The sequence below is a fragment of the Dendrobates tinctorius genome, unplaced genomic scaffold (genome assembly GCF_039654945.1).
Source record: "Dendrobates tinctorius isolate UK_male_01 unplaced genomic scaffold, ASM3965494v1 ptg000203l, whole genome shotgun sequence".
NCBI lineage: Eukaryota > Metazoa > Chordata > Amphibia > Anura > Dendrobatidae > Dendrobates > Dendrobates tinctorius.
The window spans coordinates 28,366,304-28,385,766 of NW_027361870.1; the positions used below are offsets into that span (position 1 = coordinate 28,366,304).

Below are 19,463 nucleotides of genomic sequence, written 5' to 3' on the forward strand. Positions count from 1 at the left end.
ACACAAAGAATCCACGTCTGATGTGTAAAGCTCGGCCCAGACAAAGGATGATGAATTAAATAAAATGGCCCAACATGAGCCATCTGTCAAGGCCTGTGGCTTCAGACTCTGCAACAGATCTGATACATCCCTCAGTTTACCGACTCACATTAAAATAGCATTATATTCTGATCACTCAGGCTTACATTTGGAAAACTATTGGGGATGGTTTTGAGCCAGGAGACTGTCTGAAGTAAAAGATTGGAGTACTCTATGTTAATTCCTAACTGCACTTACACATTGTGTTCAGGCAAACGTTCGGTGGCCTCATTAGGGTTTAGGTCAGAAACCTCAGAAAAACGGGATTTGTTTTCATATCAGTATGTCTTTGGAGTGTGGGAGGAAAACGGAGAACCTGGAAGAAATCCACGCAAACACGGGGAGAACATACAACCTCCCAGCAGATGTTGTCCCTGGAGAGATTTGAGCCCAGGACCCCAGCGCAGCAGTGCTATCCACTGAGCCACCATGTTTTAGATTCATAATTCCTGTTCATTGCAGAATACTTTTACCAAGTCTCATTATCATCACAGGTAGGACTGCAGTTACAGTAAACACCTCTATATACAGCTGATAACACAGGATCTACTAATTTGAGTGGGTGATGTCACAGCTTTCCTCCTCCCTCTCCCCGCACAATGACTTTTGCACATGCTCATTAGATGCTTAAAATAAAAGATAGTGTCTGAGTGAGTGTATTGCTGCTAATGTTCATGTGGATTTCTTGAAAGAACATGGAGTATGAGTTTAAAATGCTTTTTTAAAATCTTACTCTGGGTCAATATCAGAAAACAATATTATATGATGTACTCTCCTACATATTGGTTGAATGTAATAGACAGATGTCTTTTTTATTGTACCATATGTACAGTAACTATCTTTTAATCCCCAGAAATTATCTATTATCGTCAGGGAAGCTCCATATGGCTGCTTACTTTTTCGATAGAATATTGACATTAAGTCTTTGGCAAAATTACTGGCCACCAGACTCAATTCATTTCTTGACTCTGTAATATACAGATATCACATGGGATTTATACTACACCGCTAAGCTAGTGACAACATCCGAAGAGTCATCACTTGGCACATCGAGCCACTTCTCATAAGTCAGCCTGCTTTTTTCTCTAAAGCTTTTGATTCCCTAACAAGGGAATATTTGTAATTTACTTTTCAAAAATGAGATTTCAAGACTTTTTGGACTGGGTTTCACTCCTATATACTAACCCTATAGCACGAGTTCAGCATGCTGGATACAGATCATTGTCATTCCCTATAAGCAGGGGAATAAGGCAGGCTGTCCCCTTTTCCCTCTTGCATTTGCACTTTGCACAAAGCCACTTGTGCTTCCATCAAGGCTTATTCAGAACTCTAGTTAGCTTCATAAATTATACCTATTTGCTAATGACATTTTCATAACTCTTACACAACCCCTATCTACTCTTCCTTACTACTTCTCTATTTTACCAGCTTTTGTTTATATCTCTGGCCTGCCGCCTGAGCATTAAAGAAAATATGTCAGCAAGAGATTACCACTCTAAGCCATATATAAATGCATGTAGGCCAGTGAAAGATGGACACATTTATACCTTTAAATTTGCTATCTGTTGCCTGAATCCAGAGAAATCCACAATTTTTGCAATATGCAAATGAGGTGTTAAGTGCATTGTCCCTCCTAGAGCACGTAACAAAACTCTACCACCTGATATGATTTCCATCCTTAGTGCCTCTCTTTCTATGAGTAATAGCTCAATATGTTTGGGACTTTGCTGACATGGAAATCTAGCGTTAATCACCTGCTAAGGGTACTGGTTTCACTGTTCTACTGTGTACGTGTAAAGTGCCCAATGAGGTAGTCGTGGGTGAGTTGCTGATTCCACTCGCTCTGGAACTCTACAGACAATATGTGTCCTGTCCTGGTGTGTTGCTGTGAGGGGGGTGCATTACACATACTTCTGGCCTGCAGACTTCCATTGCCTCCAGGTTTTCCTCTTCTGGAACCTTGGCAGCAATCAATCCAGGGGATACAGGGTTCATAAAATCAATCAAACTTTTACGGGACAATTGGCAGTCTTCACAAACAGACATATAGCATAAGGCCCAACGAGTTGTCTTTCCCACAAGTACCGGAAACAACTACAGCCCTGGTTCTCGGTATGGGTGGAGTGTCCCTCTTGCAATCTGCTTTAGCACTAAGGATTCTTCACCACTAGCAGTGCACCTGGATTGCCTCACCTCTCATGTCATAGTCTGAGTCCATCTTTCCCTGTAGCTTCACAGGCTAAGTGCACCCAAGGCCCTCGTCGTCCATCTCGAGGTTCCCCCAGGCCGGTAGATGAAATCACATGGAAGGATATTTTTGGCAATCCAAGTATTAGGCCCATGTTGTCCCTAGCAGCCCAATGTGTGAGTCTGCTATTGTCACTTCACACTACTGTCCTGCACTGCACTGCACTATCACTTCCTGAACTTGATACTAACTCTCAGTTCTCCCTCCCCAAACTGGACTGGCCATTACAGTTAACCCTGCCTAGGCTAGACTGCAGCCGCACTGGTTGTTACCCTTGACAACATGTATGAATATAAAATACAATTAACTCCTTAGAGTGTCAAGGAGAAAACCATCCGCTCCCCCACTTCTACCCATGCACTGCCCAACCATGCTATATGCCCATAAGAAGTGCAAGGAGGATGCTTGCCACACCCAGTTGCACACTACAGTTTGTCAGTGCACGTGCAGTAGAACGCTGAAGTTAGCGCCCTTATCAGAGAACCTTAGTGAGCAGAAGCATAACAGCGTTTATAGCAGACTGTGATATGTCCTATAAACATCAATACTATAGTATACTTCCGTATCTGCTGTCAAAAGTTTTGTAGAGTTTACTGAAACTGTATACCAAATATCAGACCTGGCTATATTGATGGAAATGTAATAAAATGCTAAAAAGAAAAAATAGTTGCCCAGATGAGGCAGATTCAATACAACAGGTGATTTGTTATTATTAAATGTCTAAAAAATGTAATTTGTTTGAAACATCTTCATTTTTTTAAATACTTATTATTACATTTAAATAATAAATTCTAAAAAAATATTTAATGCTAGAATATATTTATTCATTTTTTTTGTCGCTTTGGTGAATATCTGATGTACATGATCTCTATTCCCAGATGATGGACCTGGAAACCACACAATTTTCTGCTGTAGTGGACTGAAAACATGGTAAAATTGCATCCTGCCGAGCAGACATTTTTATGACACAGTTGACAGTATTAATTTCCTTTCTAAAACTAAGTGGCGATATTTGATTTGAAATTCTGCCCTACTTCCTCCAGTAGTTACCATGATAGAAAGTCTAACATAAACCAAAAAGAAAGATTTGGGTTTTATTAGATTTTGAATAAGAATCCGATTTCCATAGAAAAATGATATACATGATCAGCTACGACCAAAGCTGCCAGAGGGATGGAGTCAGAGTCAGCACATAAGTTTCTCCTTTCTCCTGTCTAAAGCAGCTATACACAGAGGTCTTAAAGGGACTCTGTCACCCCTTTTTTCGAATATGAACTGCCGGCACCAACATCAGGAGCTTTTCTACAGCATTCTGTAATGCTGTAGATAAGGCAAAAAAGTTTGATTATACTCACCCCGGCATCCGGTCCGATGGGTGTCGCGGTCCGGTCCTGCGCCTCCCATCTTCGTACGATGCCGTCCTCTTCTTTCCTTCCTGTCGTGGCTCCAGAGTCCTGCAGTGTGCAGTTGCCGGGAGAGGTCCGGCGCCTGCGCACTGCAGTTCTCAACAGGGCAGAGCAGTGCGCCTGCGCCGGAGCCACGACAGGAAGGAAAGAAGAGGACGGCATCATATGAAGATGAGAGGTGCCGGACCGCAACACCCATCGGACCAAGACCGGACCGCCCCCCCCGGTGAGTATAATCTAACGTGTTTTTCTTATCTTTCAGGTTACATCGGGGGCTTATCTACAGCATTACAGAATGCTGTAGATAAGCCCCTGATGTCGGCGCCGGCAGCTGATACTTGAAAAAAGGGATGACAGATTCCCTTAAAAACATTGGACTGTACAAATATTTGATGATATTTTCTGAAAAAACCTGTATTTAGACGTATGTGGCAGGCCAGAAAGAGACTAAAACAGGTATCATAATTAGAAAAAAAATTACTATATTTTGTCTGGTTTATTTTGTAGTGCGTTTATTTTGAATGTACAAAGGAAAAACAAGTTACCGTAATCATCTATGCTTTTTTGGTCCCCCCAAAACATTTTTTCTCTAATATTCTAAGGGCTCGTTCACATGACTGTATTTTTTATAAAAAAAATTGGTCAGAGTTTCATCCAGAGTACCCGGATGATTTTTTTCTCATTTGCCATCCGTATGACTTTTTTTTTCTACAGCAGCTATTAATAATTTACAGGACCATTCACAGTTTCTTATGGTAAAGAATTGCAATGTATCCATAAAAATCGGAAGCTGTACGTATGGAATGATTTTCTTTGCACACCCATAGGTTAAATAGGTGAGTTTCATCCGATTTGTGGAAGAAATTAGTGCATGCCGTGATTTTTTTTGACATGCACTTTTGGGCCGTGAAAAAATTCACTCTTCTGCTTCATTGAATAACACTGATCTGAGTACGGTAATGCGAACCTACCCTTAATGGGAGACGTCATATAGCAGTACATTTACATCTAAACCATTTAAATACATCTAAAAGGTTGTTTTTTTTTATTAATTTGGTGGGGAAAAAATTACTCCTCTAGAAACCTCCTCACAGATTTAGCACCAACAAACAAGGGGTATACACACCCCAAGGATTTCATGTCTGTACCAATAAAAAACAGCTGTGAAAATAATTTAAAAAAAGGAGAATTAAAAAAAAAGTCTACAGGATATATTACATATGTTTAACATATACAATGAAATTCAGACAGACCTAGTTTGACATTTTAATGTCTGACACATAAGTCTTATATTTGCTGATATACAAATGTATCCATGATACAATGCATCATTTAGTTAAATCCAGAAAACCAGCTACTTGGAATACCTGATCGTCCAATAATACATGAAGCAAACATAATATTTATTATGCTTTGCTATATAGTGCCATCATATTCCGCTGTACTTTATAGACCACATCATCATTCTCTCCATTGGGGTTCACTATCTAAATTCCCAATCCCTATCAATATGTCTTTGGAGTGTGGGAGTAAACCCATGCAAAAACAGGGAGAATATACAAACTCCTTACAGATGATGGGATCCTTGATGGGATTTAAACCCAGGACCCTAGCGCTAACCACTAAGTCACCGTGCTGTACATAATATATTCTAGTCCATAAGATAGATAAAGTGTGATAGTGTTTGGGGATGTAAGATGCCCAAGCGAGGTGGTCGTGGGTGAGCTTCTGTCCCCGCTCACTTTGCATCCTGCAGACAATTCGTGTCCCAGTGTGTGCTGTGCTTGAGGTGCACCATACTTACTTAAGGGCCGCAGGCCTCTTCTTACTCCAGGAATCCCTTTTCTGGAACCAGATCAGCAATCAATCCAGGAGACACAAGGTTCATAAAAACAACCAAACTTTTACTTGGTGAATGGCAGTATTTACAGGCTGGTATGGAAGATAAGATCCAATGGTGTGTCATCTTTCCCAAAGGTACAGGGTATAACTTTAGTTCTTGGTAAAGGCAGATCCTCCCTTTTCCTGTCTTGTCTAGCTCTAGGGGATCTTCTCTTTTTTCTAGAAGTATATCTGGATTACATCTCACTCAACCTCTTATGGTTTGAGTCCAGTTTCTCCTGCAGCTTTGCAGAAGTAGTGTGCCCCCGGGCCCCAACTTCTACCTTGATGTTCCCATGCCTGCAAAGGAGGGACTTGTGTAGAGGGGTTCTCTGGCAATCCACTGTCCTGAGGTTCTGGCCTCACGATGTCTTTGACAGCCCCTGTCCTCAGCCTGTCACTTGCCATTGTTCACCACTCACTGGCTCTGTCACTTCCTGTACTTGGCAATATCCACCTCCCCAATCTTGGCTGGCTCTTAACCCCCACATTGGATTTTTGGTGAGGAGCCCACAGATGTGCACGCCACTCGTCAGATGCTCCTGATTCATGATGAGGTGTATTTCTCTTCTTGAATCAGGATCTTCGGACTCCAGCACACCTCCTCATCAAGATTGGCATGAAAAATGTTCGTCTTGATAAATCGGGGCATTATTTGCAGATCATGTAGGGTAAGAAACAATCTGGCTACACATTATACTCAAGGGTTTAAAGGGAACCTATCACTAGATTTATGCAAACTTGAACCATAGGCAGCATGATTCAGAGGCTGGCAGGGCGATAGCAGCCTGGCGTGTCTTTCACTAAAATGATGTGGCATTTGAGAGAAAATATAATTTGAAAAGCTAATCAGGCATGGGCCCTGAATGGCTTTTCCTTACCTTGCTCCAGTTGATTGTCAGGGCCCTATCTACTCAGCTCTGCTGTTCCCAAGTGATCTGCACAGCAAGCTCTGCTACAAGGTTTGCAATTGTTACTCAGCTCTGCTGTTCATGAGTGCTACCTGCACATCCAGCTCTGCTATAACAGACTTGTGGTCATTAGACCATCCACCCACATGGGGAACACAGAGGAAGCTCACCAGTCAAGATTTGGCAGTCTATACTCATACAGTGACTTCAGACTTTTCTTCTGAGAAAACCCTTTTAAAAGGTACAACCTGTTGCTTTAAAAGCAGACTAAATATGGCACAAAAAAATCTGTGCACCATACTGAACTTGTTGTTCAGCAGAGACAGAATCAAATGATTGCAAGCAGTGATGAGCGAACGTGCTCAAATAATGTTTTATCCGAGTATCTTTGGTGTGCTCGGACAATATATTCGAGTCCCTGCAGCTGCATGTTTTGCGGCGGTAGACAGCTGCAACACATGCATGGATTGCCAAACAAACAGGCAATCCTTGCATATGTTGTGGCTGTCTACCTCTGCATAACATGCAGCCGTAAGGACACGAATATATTGTCCGAGCACACCAAAGATAATCAGAAAACGTTGAAAAAAAAAAAGTTGTAGTCAGCTTACCCGTCTGCAAAGCAATCCCCAAGCCTGCCAACGCCCAGCACGGACTGTGGTGAGCATCCACATGAATTAGGAGCAAGAGAAAGAGAAAAAAGTGATCCAGCTGGAGATGGAGGCGGCTGCAATTTACAAAGCTTTATTGGACAACTTAAAAATATGTTGGTTCTGTAAAAATTTTCTTATAGCAAACACCAAGCACACCAGTGAGGAGGATCAACGCGTTTCAACTAAAAAATAGTCTTAGTCATGCTCATAATCAGAAAACATCCAAGATGCTCTGATAACGCGTTATCACGTTCACTCATCAATAATTGTAAGATGAAGTGATAATATAATAAACTCTTTTAAACCAATATTCATCAGTGTAGGTATTGAATTAGAATCATAATGCAAACTGTTCTTGCAGTATATCTAAATAGTTATCACATAGACCTGATTATGGCCAAAAAAATAGAACTAAGGGTGCTATCCCCTGCTTGTATAATTGGACTGGATTGTTTTCCTTGTGCAGAATTTGCATGCAACAACTCAGTCTCTGGTTTTCCAGAAGATCTCCCTTTGGCACAGTCTATTGTTGAGAGCCTCTTACCATTGCCAGGAGCATCTACAAGTCAACTTTCTGCTGTGAATGGCATCTCTAAAAACATATATAACTTTTAAACTGAGGTGTAATCCACTTTGGCTGCAGCCAAAGCCAAAGTCAAGAAGAGAGCTAATAAACACTTATCACGTCTTGCTAAAGGTACTGTGACACTTAGCGATGTACCAGCGATCCTGACCAGCGATATGACGCGGTCAGGATCGCTGGTACATCGCTAAGTGGTCGCTAGTGAGCTGCCACACAGGCAGATCTCACCAGCGACATCGCTGAGGACAGGGGTCGCTACTTACCTGTCACACTAGGCGATCCTGCGTCCTCCCGCCCGGCTCCACGCTCGTCGCTAGTCTCTCCACAGGAAGCGCCGCAGGAAGCTGACGACGAGAAGTGGTCCTGAATGTTCTCGCGCGATCAGCGATAACCAGCGGGGGAGCGGGTCGTAGGTAAGTATCAGACACAGCGATATCGCTAGCAATATCGCTATAACGTCACAAGTTATAGTGATATTGCTAGCGATATCCTTAGTGTGACAGTACCTTAACACTTCTCCTGGAGATAAGGTTTGGCTTTATACCAAAAACAAAAATTAACATGTGAAATGTCTTTTAGCGAGGTTACCCGACAGTACATTCCATTATTATTTCCGTTGCATTCAATTAGTTATAGGGCAAAGAATCTACAGGCTACATAGGATATCAAAAGTAAAGTGAGAGTTCCCCTATGCAATCCAGTGCTTGCTTTTAAAAAATATATATATATATAATATATATGTGTATGTATAAATTTGCTTTTTTGCTTTTTTCATATTTCATAAAATGGCATACAAACACCAAAGTGTGGAAGGAAAAACCTACACGTTTCAAACTCTGCTATTTCTTACTCAGGGTAAAATATTATAAAATACAAACAGTTAAAAGTAAGAATCCTACCAAACTACAACCTTTTTAATTAATTCTTAAAGTTACAAGACCTGAGTTAATATATATTTCCAATGGCATTAATTTGGAGGCACAAAAACGATCACAAAACTAACAAAATAACACTAATAAATATATGATAAATCATTTTTGTGGCCAACTGCAGAATCCAAAACGCCTCTCTCGCTAAAACTTTCTTGGTCCAATTTCCTTCTCAAATTGATCTGCACACCTGTTCAACAGAAAAAAATAGAAATATTCCAAATTCCCTTTGCAAGGTGTTTGACTACTCCAGATACCTTTTCTTCTCTAATATTAATATTATCATGTTCAGAGATTCTTTTTTTTAACTTCCTAGATGTACTCCTTGCATAAAAAAAAAATCACAATCTGTATACTAAATACCGGAAATCACATAATTTCTATCACAGTTCAGAATGGTATTTATTCTGAAAGAATGCTTTTTTTGTCACTTGTATAAACTTGATCCGTTCTGGATCAACATGTTAGGGCAAGTTAGGATAGGATGGGTTGAACTAGATGGACTTAAAGTCTCCCTTCAACCTTAATTACTATGTTACTATGTTTTCTTGGCCCATGTGAACATATTGTATTTGGGGCTGTTAAGGATTTAATCACACAAATTCACAATACCACAGGCTGGGAAGGTCACGCAGAACCACCGGCTGTAATCTTTGTGTCAAACATCTCTCTGCTGGCCACTATCGTCCAGACAATTATACAATTGGCTGAGGAACAATGGAGGAGGCCGCAGGCGGTTTGCACTAACAGGCCAGTTATAAGAAAACTAACAGTGAGCGTATGGTATAAAGTATATGCCTCTATATTCGAACTCGTGAAATATATGTATATACCCCCATACGGTCACTGATAACTGCAAAATAAGCCCAGACTACTCGCCGCCACCACTATCATTTATACAGGCTGATTGGATGCCTGATAGGTAGTGTATAGCTTTGAGGCATGGTGTAAAAAACAAAAAGGAACAGAGCTATTAAAGGGAATCTATCACCCTTTTTTGCCCTATGATGCTGTAGATAATCCCCCGATGTAACCTAAAAGATAAGAAAAACACGTTAGATTATACTCACCGGGGGGGGCGGTCCGGTCCGATGGGTGTTGCGGTCCGGCGCCTCCCATCTTCATACGATGCCGTCCTCTTCTTCCCTTCCTGTAGTGGCTCCGGCGCAGGCGCACTGGTCTGCCCTGTTGAGGGCAGAGTAGAGTCCTCAACAGGGCAGAGCAGTGCGCTTGCGCCGGAGCCACTACAGGAAGGGAAGAAGAGGACGGCATCGAATGAAGATGGGAGGCGTCAGGCCGCACCGCGACACGCGTCGGACCGGACCGACCCCTCCGGTGAGTATAATCTAATGTTTTTCTTATCTTTCAGGTTACATTGGGGGCTTATCTACAGCATTACAGAATGCTGTAGATAAGCCCCTGATGTCAATGCCAGCAGCTGATAGTCCAAAAAAAGGGTGACAGATTCCCTTTAAATTTTAAAATTTATACTTTAAATATTTTCTGAAAAACTATTACTTTTTAACCATAAGAGTAAACAAAAGCCACAATATTCATTTCACAAGTTAAAGAAGCAAAATAAATATTCAGAGGCTTCACATATAGTGGGGAAAATAAGCATTTCATACACTGCCGATTTTGCAAGTTTTCAAGTAATTGCAAAAAGGTTACTGTAACAAATATTAAGTTCTGTTTTTCTATTGTATCAAATTCAAATACTTATTTTCCCCACTATGTCATATACTGGCACATCACTGACAGCTGATTTTATTACATTGAACATACATTATTCCTGTACAGACGTGAAATGAATTCTTAGTGGTTCTGGGCTTAGCGGTTTCATCAAGAGACTGTGCACATTCTGGTCTTGGTGAAGTTCTAGATTGAGATATACAGATCATTGTTTTTCTATCAGCTGAATCAGATGTTACCATGGTAAATATCATTCTTGTTGCAGCTCCTATTGTTAGGTGGGAAGTCAGGAGCTAGTCATGTGCCCCTCTGTGTGATCCAGAAACATCAGCTCCTCGGACAAGAAAGCCTCAATTCTAAGTTGAGATATTTAAAATTCTGAGTAATTATGTAGTATTAACAAATATTATTTAAAAAAAATACAAGACTATATACATTTCTGATAAAGAACAGCCGTGTTAGAAACGCGTTGATTGCTACTGTTCCCGTCCATCATATTTTTTTACATTTTTTTATGGACTAAAGATTACTCTGAAAATGTTATCAGAAGCTGGAACATTTCTTCTTTTTCTTGCAACGATTTCTACCACCTGGGACCTCAAGGGGCAAAGATGACGTGTAAGTTGGTGATCTCATAAAATTCTGAATGATGTAGCACATCCCACAATCAACCCCCACAGGAGCTCTTCAAGGGAAGATTTGTGGGCATAGCATTGAGCAAATAAAAATGAAAGTTAGGGGCTCTGTCTTTGTTCATACTGGAAGACATAAGTTCACTATGAGATTATTCCATTTTCCAGTCACTAAGCTCTGAGACAGTTCCATGGCATCAGGTTTAGTCATTTTCTTTAATTATTCCTTTTAGTTTTATGTAATTGTATATACTGTATTGTTTTGCTCCCATCTTTGTATTTTTTTTTTATAAACACTGCCTACCTTTCTGAATTAGCTATAGAAAATTAAAATCTCTGTTCCTCTTGCTCTGTAAACCACACCTCTGAAGCCATATGCTACCTGTAATGGATCTCCAATTGGTCTGTATAAACGACTGGTGGTAGAAGCTAGTAGTTCATTTTGTTATTGTGGAGTTGGCAGTGAACGCACGAGTGTATGTATATATATCTATATACTGTATATATATCTATATCTATAGATATAGATATATACACACATTGAGTATATATGTGTGTATATATATATATATATATATTCACACTGTATATATATATATATATTCCATGCGTTAGAATAGGATGTGTATATACCGTACTATAAGCTCACTGTGAGTTCCCCAATAATTGAACTATCAGAGAAAACAGCCGTGGGGTCATCCATCACTCGTCAGCCAATTGCGTAATTGCCCTGATAAACTGGTTACAGCATTGGGATCTGTGTGATCTCCCCAGTGTTACCTGTAACAAACTGGTGGCAGCAGTGGGATCTGCACGACCTCCTGGCTGTTATCCTTAACAATGTTTTTGTTGGATTTCTAGAGGAGCTGTTATATATGTCCACGAACCACTTAAGGACAAACAGTCGTGAAATGATGCGGAAAATACCTTGCACCATAAAAGTAAGAGGGGTCATGTTGTGCACTACTTCACTGTAGTCACAAAAGAAATTACATGAATTAAATGGTCTTTTCCCAATAGACCCTTAATCGTGCTTAGCAACGCTGAGCAGTAAACATTCCACGCAACATATTAACTAACGATAGGGGGTGATTGTATAAACGGGCATACATATACAGGAAAGCAACCAATGTCATATCAAAAATATATCCTATATGAAGCTATACCCTGGATATGTTAAATAAATAGGAAAATATCTGCCATACTTTAACTTCAGCTCCATCTGTATGAAACAAAAGTAAAACAATGACCTTATTTAATATCTTTAATTAATCTAATTAGTTTTGACTCCTCCTTTTCTAATAATTATTTCATTGAAATGTATATGTGGCGCCCTGCATCTTTACTGCCACAAAAGGGTTAAATATGTACTGTTTTGCATGTTTTTTGTAATCAATGGTAGGTATGCTTTCTCTGCTAGAGACCACAACACACACACAATTTACCTCACTCCCTTACTTGTCTGAAGCTTAGAGCTTTGCAGACATACCCCAACTGGGAGGGGGAGGAGCCGAGAGTTGTTTTGAGTGGTGAAGGAGAGGAACGCTCCTGGCAGCCATGATGACATGTGCTCCCTCTCGGAGTAAAGATAATAAGAATCAGGGAATCAGCCCCTAGGCCATCTATACTTTCAGAGCAGGGTGGTAAGCTGAGAGACTCTGTGAATTTATACAACCAACAGTGGAGTGTTTCCCCCGGAAAGACTGCCGCAAACTAGGATCAGTGAAGAATTGTGCAAGAAGAGCTTCACACAGGTACCAAGCTGCAAGTTGCCAGAGGAGGAAAACACGAAAACACAGTGAGTAGAGGCTATACTAGAAGTTCCAAACTCTGGGAAGCCTTGGTCCCTGAAGGGACTAGAATAGCAGGAAGCTTACACCAAGTCACAGCAGAGAGAAGGATAATTTCCATTCTGCTGAGCAGACTGTAACCTGGTGAGAGTTGTAATATCTCCTCTGAACTGCACCTGAACTACATGAAATCATAAAGTGACTTTTCTGGTCTCCTGCCTTATTACTCCGTGCCTTCTACTTCCATCACCATCTCTGGGGGCCAGCCCTGGTTGGAGAGGGTTAAACATCTGCACTGCCATCACCATCTGCTCCCCCAGGGATCATCTGCAGTGCCGGTTATACTACAGTCGAACACTCCAACTGGCGTCATGAATCACTACATAATCTTTATCCCTAATCAATACTCCCATTTTTTACATGACCGCCTGGGGCCACGGACTGGGTCACTGCCACTGTGACACATCCCTTTAAGACGACTGGCCCGGTACCGAGTATCCCACGACCCCTGGGGCATGTCATATATACAATAATTTATGTGACCACACTTGCAGAGCAGTGCCCTTCAAAAGTGTGAGACATATGTTAATGACAACATCTGCTGGCTGGACTGGCCAGCTGGTACCTTGAGGACATGACAATGGCATTTGACATAGCCATGTGCCATCTCCACCTACAGATACGGCGGTACTATAATTGGTCAACATCCCACTGAACAGTTCTAAAGATCTCCGTTCAGAGTCCAATTAATATCACAGTATGGATCGCATACTATAGTGTGGCACCCCCAGGAGTATGGTCACCACAGTGGCATTTCCTTCCTCCAGGGAGGGTGATGTCAGGCTTGGGAGCAATGAAGGGTCTCTCTGACAGTTAATCATTTTCATGCAACACAGTTCCCACTCCAGGCCAGCAGAGGGAGCTCTGAACCAGAATTGGGGGAGGAGTGCTCTCTGAGGGCCAGGAAGGGGAAATAGTTAGTTAGTGTGAAGAGGGCCACGTGTGGAGAGAAGCTGGAGGTTGAGCTGAGGAAAGAGAGCTCACTCCCAGTGATAGCGCAAGATCTGGAGCCTGGTCTCCACAGTTGTATGGATACTGAAGGTCCTGCAACAGAAACCAGAGGAATAGGAAGCTGTAAATGCTCTATTCCCACCTAAGACTCGGAGGCACAACAGCGACGGGCGAGCCAAGAGAGATAGAGGGCTACAGCTGTCTGCCATACGAGGTAGTTCTAAGAGAATATAAGAAGGAAGAACTTCAGTGTAACAAAGTACTGCATGTACCTCAAGCCAGCGCTAGGATGGAGATTACACAACCCATCTGACAGAGAGATCCCTAAGTTGCTTCCAGGCTAGCCTGCTCCTGTGCCATCTGTAATCAGGACCCTGGACTGCGTTTGCCAAGTAAAGGTAAAGAAACTGCACCCTGTTGTGTCCTTGCCTCCTTCCTGCAACATCCTCAGCACTGCTACATCTCTGTGCCAAACACTGCACCCTCTTCCTAAACCTTTATCTACACTGCCCTCTGACCAACAGCCCGGCCTGTGGAGGGCTACACCATCATTGCTGCACCACACCATCTGTCCCAGAGGATCTGTCTGCAGCGTCGGCTTAACATCTTCATTGCCGAACACGACAGGTGGCGTCACGAATCACTTATAAACTTTATTCCCAACTCAAACACCCGTTTTACATGGGCGCCCAGGGCCACAGACCGGGTGACCGCTACTGTGACATTCCCATCTGAGAGACCGGCCCGGTACCGAGTACCCCACAGCCCTGGGAGGGCGACCCAATAGAGGCTCTATATTGGGTGGGTCTGGGGTTAAATTACAAGCTGATATCTGACTTTAAAGAGGTTTCCTTGACTTTAACATTGATGGCTTATCCTTAGGATAGGTCATCAATGTCTGATTGCTGGGGGTGCGACGCTCGGCACTCACGCCAATCAGCAGGTCCTGTGTTGGCAGCAGCCAGAACTGCTAAGTTGCGGAGCTGCACAGCACAGCTACATCAACGAAATAGAGGCTGCGTCCGGGTATTGCTCATCCATCTTCTATTGATCTGAACATGTGACCAAACAAATCCGTTAGCCTTCTCCAATAGAAAGTCAGCAGAAAAAGAAACCAACAGAGCAGCACCAATCCACCACTACTGGCTCAAACCCCGGATCCGCTTGCAATCAGATCCTATACAACTAGCAAAAATAGATGCAACACGTCCGTTACTAAGAAAAGATTGATTCATGCTCAGGTGAGAAGGATCAGAGTTAGAGCCAAAATGTCATATACCTTGGGTATGGAATAAATATCTTTCTAAGTTTTTTTGAAGGACATATTGCCTCCTTATTTTGTAATTGGACCACAATTCCAGAAAAGCTGAGTATATTGTACTGTAAGCAATGCAATGATTTGGAAATCTTTTATAGTCATATTATATTCACAACAGACCATAGAACACAGATCAGAAGTTGAAAATTAGAAACTTTTCCATTTCAATTGAAAAAAAAAATAGCTAATTTAGAAATTGATGGCAGAAACACATCTAAAAAAAGTTGGAACAGGTCCATGTCCACAATTGTGTAGCATCCCCTCTTCATTTTACAACAGTTAGTAAATATCTGGGAAGGAGGAGGAGACCAGTTTCGGTCCCATTCTTGTCTGATGTAGGATTCTCGTGGCTCCACAGTTCGCGATCTTTGCCGGATTTTTCATTTCATAATGTGCCAAATGTTTTCGATTGGTGAAAGGCCTGGATTGCAGGTGGCTGCTTCAGCACCTTTACTCTTCTTCTGCAAAGCCACGCTGTTGTGATGGATGATGGATGTGGTTTAGAATTGCCTTGCTTAAAAGGAACCGGTCACCTGTTTTGGCCGATATAAGATACGGCCACCGCCTTTCAGGGCTTATCTACAACATTCTAGAATGCTGTAGATAAGCCCCCAATCCGACCTGAAAGATAAGGAAAAATAAGTTTCCTTATACAGTGCCTTGCGAAAGTATTCGGCCCCCTGTAACTTTTCAACCTATTCCCACATATCATGCTTCAAACATAAAGATACCAAATGTAAATTTTTGGTGAAGAATCAACAACAAGTGGGAGAAAATTGTGAAGTTGAATGAAATTTATTGGTTATTTTAAATTTTTATGGAAATTCAAAACTGAAAAGTGGGGTGTGCATTATTATTTGGCCCCTTTACTTTCAGTGCAGCAAACTCACTCCAGAAGTTCATTGTGGATCTCTGAATGATCCAATGTTGTCCTAAATGACTAATGATGATAAATATAATCCACCTGTGTGTAGTCAAGTCTCCGTATAAATGCGCCTGCTCTGTGATAGTCTTAGGGTTCTGTTTGATGCACAGAGAGCATCATGAATGTGGGAGGAATGGCCCCCATCGAGTGTCCGGGCCGGAACCAAGGGAGCCGTCATCTGGGTACTGGGGGGAAACTGTACCCGGGGGACAGAGTTCGAGGACTGACCGCTGTGACGGACAGATGGGCTGGGGGAGTGACCAGTATAAAGGAGGCGGGGAATCCCCAGGACGATGAGTCAGCAGACCGACACAGAGACAGCAGGAGACCGTGGGAGCAGCTAAAAGCGAGAGCGACTCACCAGTGCCAGGGAGGACGCACGCCGAGGACTCCAAAAGGACAGTACCGAGGCAATCATCCGGGACTTGCTTCCCCGCCCCAGCCCACGGCCACTGCGGCCCCAGTTCAACCCGCGGCCGCTGCCGCCTTCCCTCAGCCCGCGGCTGCGGCCTACCCACGGTCACCCGCGGCCGCTGTCATCTCGCTCCAGCCCGCAGCCGCCCTGCTCTCACCAGTGGCCGCGGCAAGTACAGTGCCGCCGCTGGCCACCACTGTCCCGCTCCGGTCCGCAGCAGGGGCCGAGCCGTTAGCTGCACAGGTGGTCTGTGATTCGCCACCCTACATCGCTGCCGCTTGCCTCAGTCCAGGGACTGCGGCCCACCCATCCAAGGACTCCGCCGGGGCCTGTGGGGCTTCAGTGTCATCAGCCCGCCGGAGCGCACGAAGACTTCGCCAACGCCTCAGCAACTGGGCCCAGCGACTACTACGCCAAAAGACCACCATCCCGAACGGCGAGGGACGTCTGGACGGCTAAGTTGACTATATATTTACGGACCCATAGTTGGCCATACCGCGGCCCTATAGTGACCGGCTATTGCCGGAAGTAGTCTTGTTCTACCCGTTTGTGTTTGCTTGTTTTAGAGCCCCTGTGAGGGCAACCCGTGTTACCCCTTTTGGTGATCCTGCCGTGACTGAGGAAAGTTCCCTCTAGTCTTATAAACGTTATTATAGAATGCACCAAATTGTCTCGCGACTCGTCACTGCATCCTGCTTACCTGCAATTACCACATGAAGACCAAGGAACACAACAGGCAGGTCCGTGATAATGTTGTGGAGAAGTTTATGGCCAGATTTGGATACAAAATGATTTCCAAAACTTTAAACATCCCAAGGAGCACTGTGCAAGCGATCATATTGAAATAGGAGTATCATACCACTGCAAATCTACCAAGACCCAGCCGTCCCTCTAAACTTTCAAACAAAGAGAAGACTGATCAGAGATGCAGCCAAGAGGCCCATGATCACTCTGGATGAACTGCAGAGATCTACAGCTGAGGTGGGACAGTCTGTCCATAGAGCAACAATCAGTCATACACTGCACAAATCTGGCCTTTATGGAAGATTGGCAAGAAGAAAGCCATTTCTCAAAGATATACATAAAAAAAGTGTCATTTAAAGTTTGCAACAAGCCACCTGGGAGACACACCAAACATGTGGAAGAAGGTGCTCTGGTTAACTGAAACCAAATCGAACTTTTTGGCAACAATGCAAAACGTTATGTTTGGCGTAAAGGCAACACAGCTCATCACCCTGAACACATCATCCCCACTGTCAAACATGGATGGAGCCAAATACAGGACCATTCTTGAAGAAAACTTGTTGGAGTCTGCAAAAGACCTGAGACTGGGACGGAGATTTGTCTACCATCAAGACAACGATCCCAAACATAAAGCAAAATCTACAATGGAATGGTTCACAAATAAACGTATCCAGGTATTAGAATGGCCAAGTCAAAGTCCAGACCTGAATCCAATTGAGAATCTGTGGAAAGAGGTGAGAACTGCTGTTCACAAACGATCTCCATCAAACCTCACTGAGCTTGAGCTGTTTGCCAAGGAAGAATGGGCAAGAATTTCAGTCTCTCGATGTACAAAACTGATAGAGACATACCCCAAGCGACTTGCAGCTGTAATCGCAGCAAAAGGTGGCGCAACAACATATTAAGTTAAAGGGGCCAAATAATATTGCACGCCCCACTTTTCAGTTTTTGTATTTCCACAAAAATTTAAAATAACCAATAAATTTTGTTCAACTTTACAATTGTGTCCCACTTGTTGTTGATTGTTCACCAAAAATTTACATTTGGTATCTTTATGTTTGAAGCATGATATGTGGGAAAAGGTTGAAAAGTTCCAGGGGGCCGAATATTTTTGCAAGGCTCTGTACTTACCCGAGGGAGCAGTCCGGAGGCTGTCGCAGGTCCGGGTCCGGCGCCTCACATCTTCTTGCGCCGCCGCCCTCCTGCTTGCTTCATAGGCTCCCTGACATCACGCTCCTGCGCAGGTGTTGAGGGCAAAGCAAATTCCTGCAGTGCGCAGGTGCTGAGCCTCTTTGTCCTTTCCCTGCGCCTGCGCACTGCAGTACTTTGCTAGGTTGTGGGGTTGTTTGGCTGCAGGAGGCACTGGTGTGTAAGAGGAAGAACAAGATCCGGTATACCTTCCTCGCATCGGTTCCAGAACTACCAAGTCTATCACCAATGTTGCAGGGGGGTGTCATGATCTCAGTGCGAGTTTGACTCGCACACGTGGGGTTAATGTCTGGAACTAGTGCTGATGACTGGCATTTCTGGGGTTAAAGGTTGTGATCCCAGTTCCGGCTTACCTGTACACCTGGGGCTATGATTGTGGCCTCTCCCTGGTTCTGGGAGAGGCTTCTTATAGCCTCAGGACGCTCCCATCCCCGTCAGTTATACTTTCGCCCTTGGCATTGTGTGGTGACCCCTGAGTGTGTTTGTGCTGTGTTCTGGTTGCTTGATTCTCTATGTATGACTCGGTCTGTTCTCTGGATATTGCTTTGGATGCTGTTTGGTAGCTTCTATGTCTGTTTGGTTTTGACTTCTGCTTGGCCCTGACTATCCGTTCTGTCTCATCCCTGGTACTTTACTGATATCTCTGTGTATGACCTCCACTTTGCCTGAGTATTTCTGTATAGTGTCCTGCCATCTCTGAAAGCAGGATGCTAAGCCCCGCCCCCTTGCAGTCACATGACCGTAGGTCCTGTGACTGCTTGCTAAACTTCAGCGTCCACAGGTCCTGTGTATCTGTACTTTCCGGCTGTACCTGACCCCGGGCCCCCCTACAGTGCAGGTGAGTCCCTGTTCAGCAGAGGCTGCATGCCAGTGCTGACAGGATCCTGACAGGGGGAAGATTTTCAGACAGGGACCGACCCTTCCATGTGACTGGGGGAGGCGGAACCGCGTTAAAAAGCGCTGTGCACGGGAAAAGGGTCAGAGTCCAGGCAGGAAAGCTAAGCAGATAGTCGGGCGCAGTGTCAGCTGTGAAAGCAG

The 19,463-nt window shown here is 43.4% G+C and overlaps 1 protein-coding gene across 8 annotated transcripts in view; it reads right to left on the reverse strand.

Moving 5' to 3' along the window:
* Window positions 1-19,463, reverse strand: part of LOC141057355 (uncharacterized) — a 192,447-nt gene that overhangs the window by 88,827 nt on the left and 84,157 nt on the right. The gene's annotated exons all lie outside the window — the stretch shown is intronic.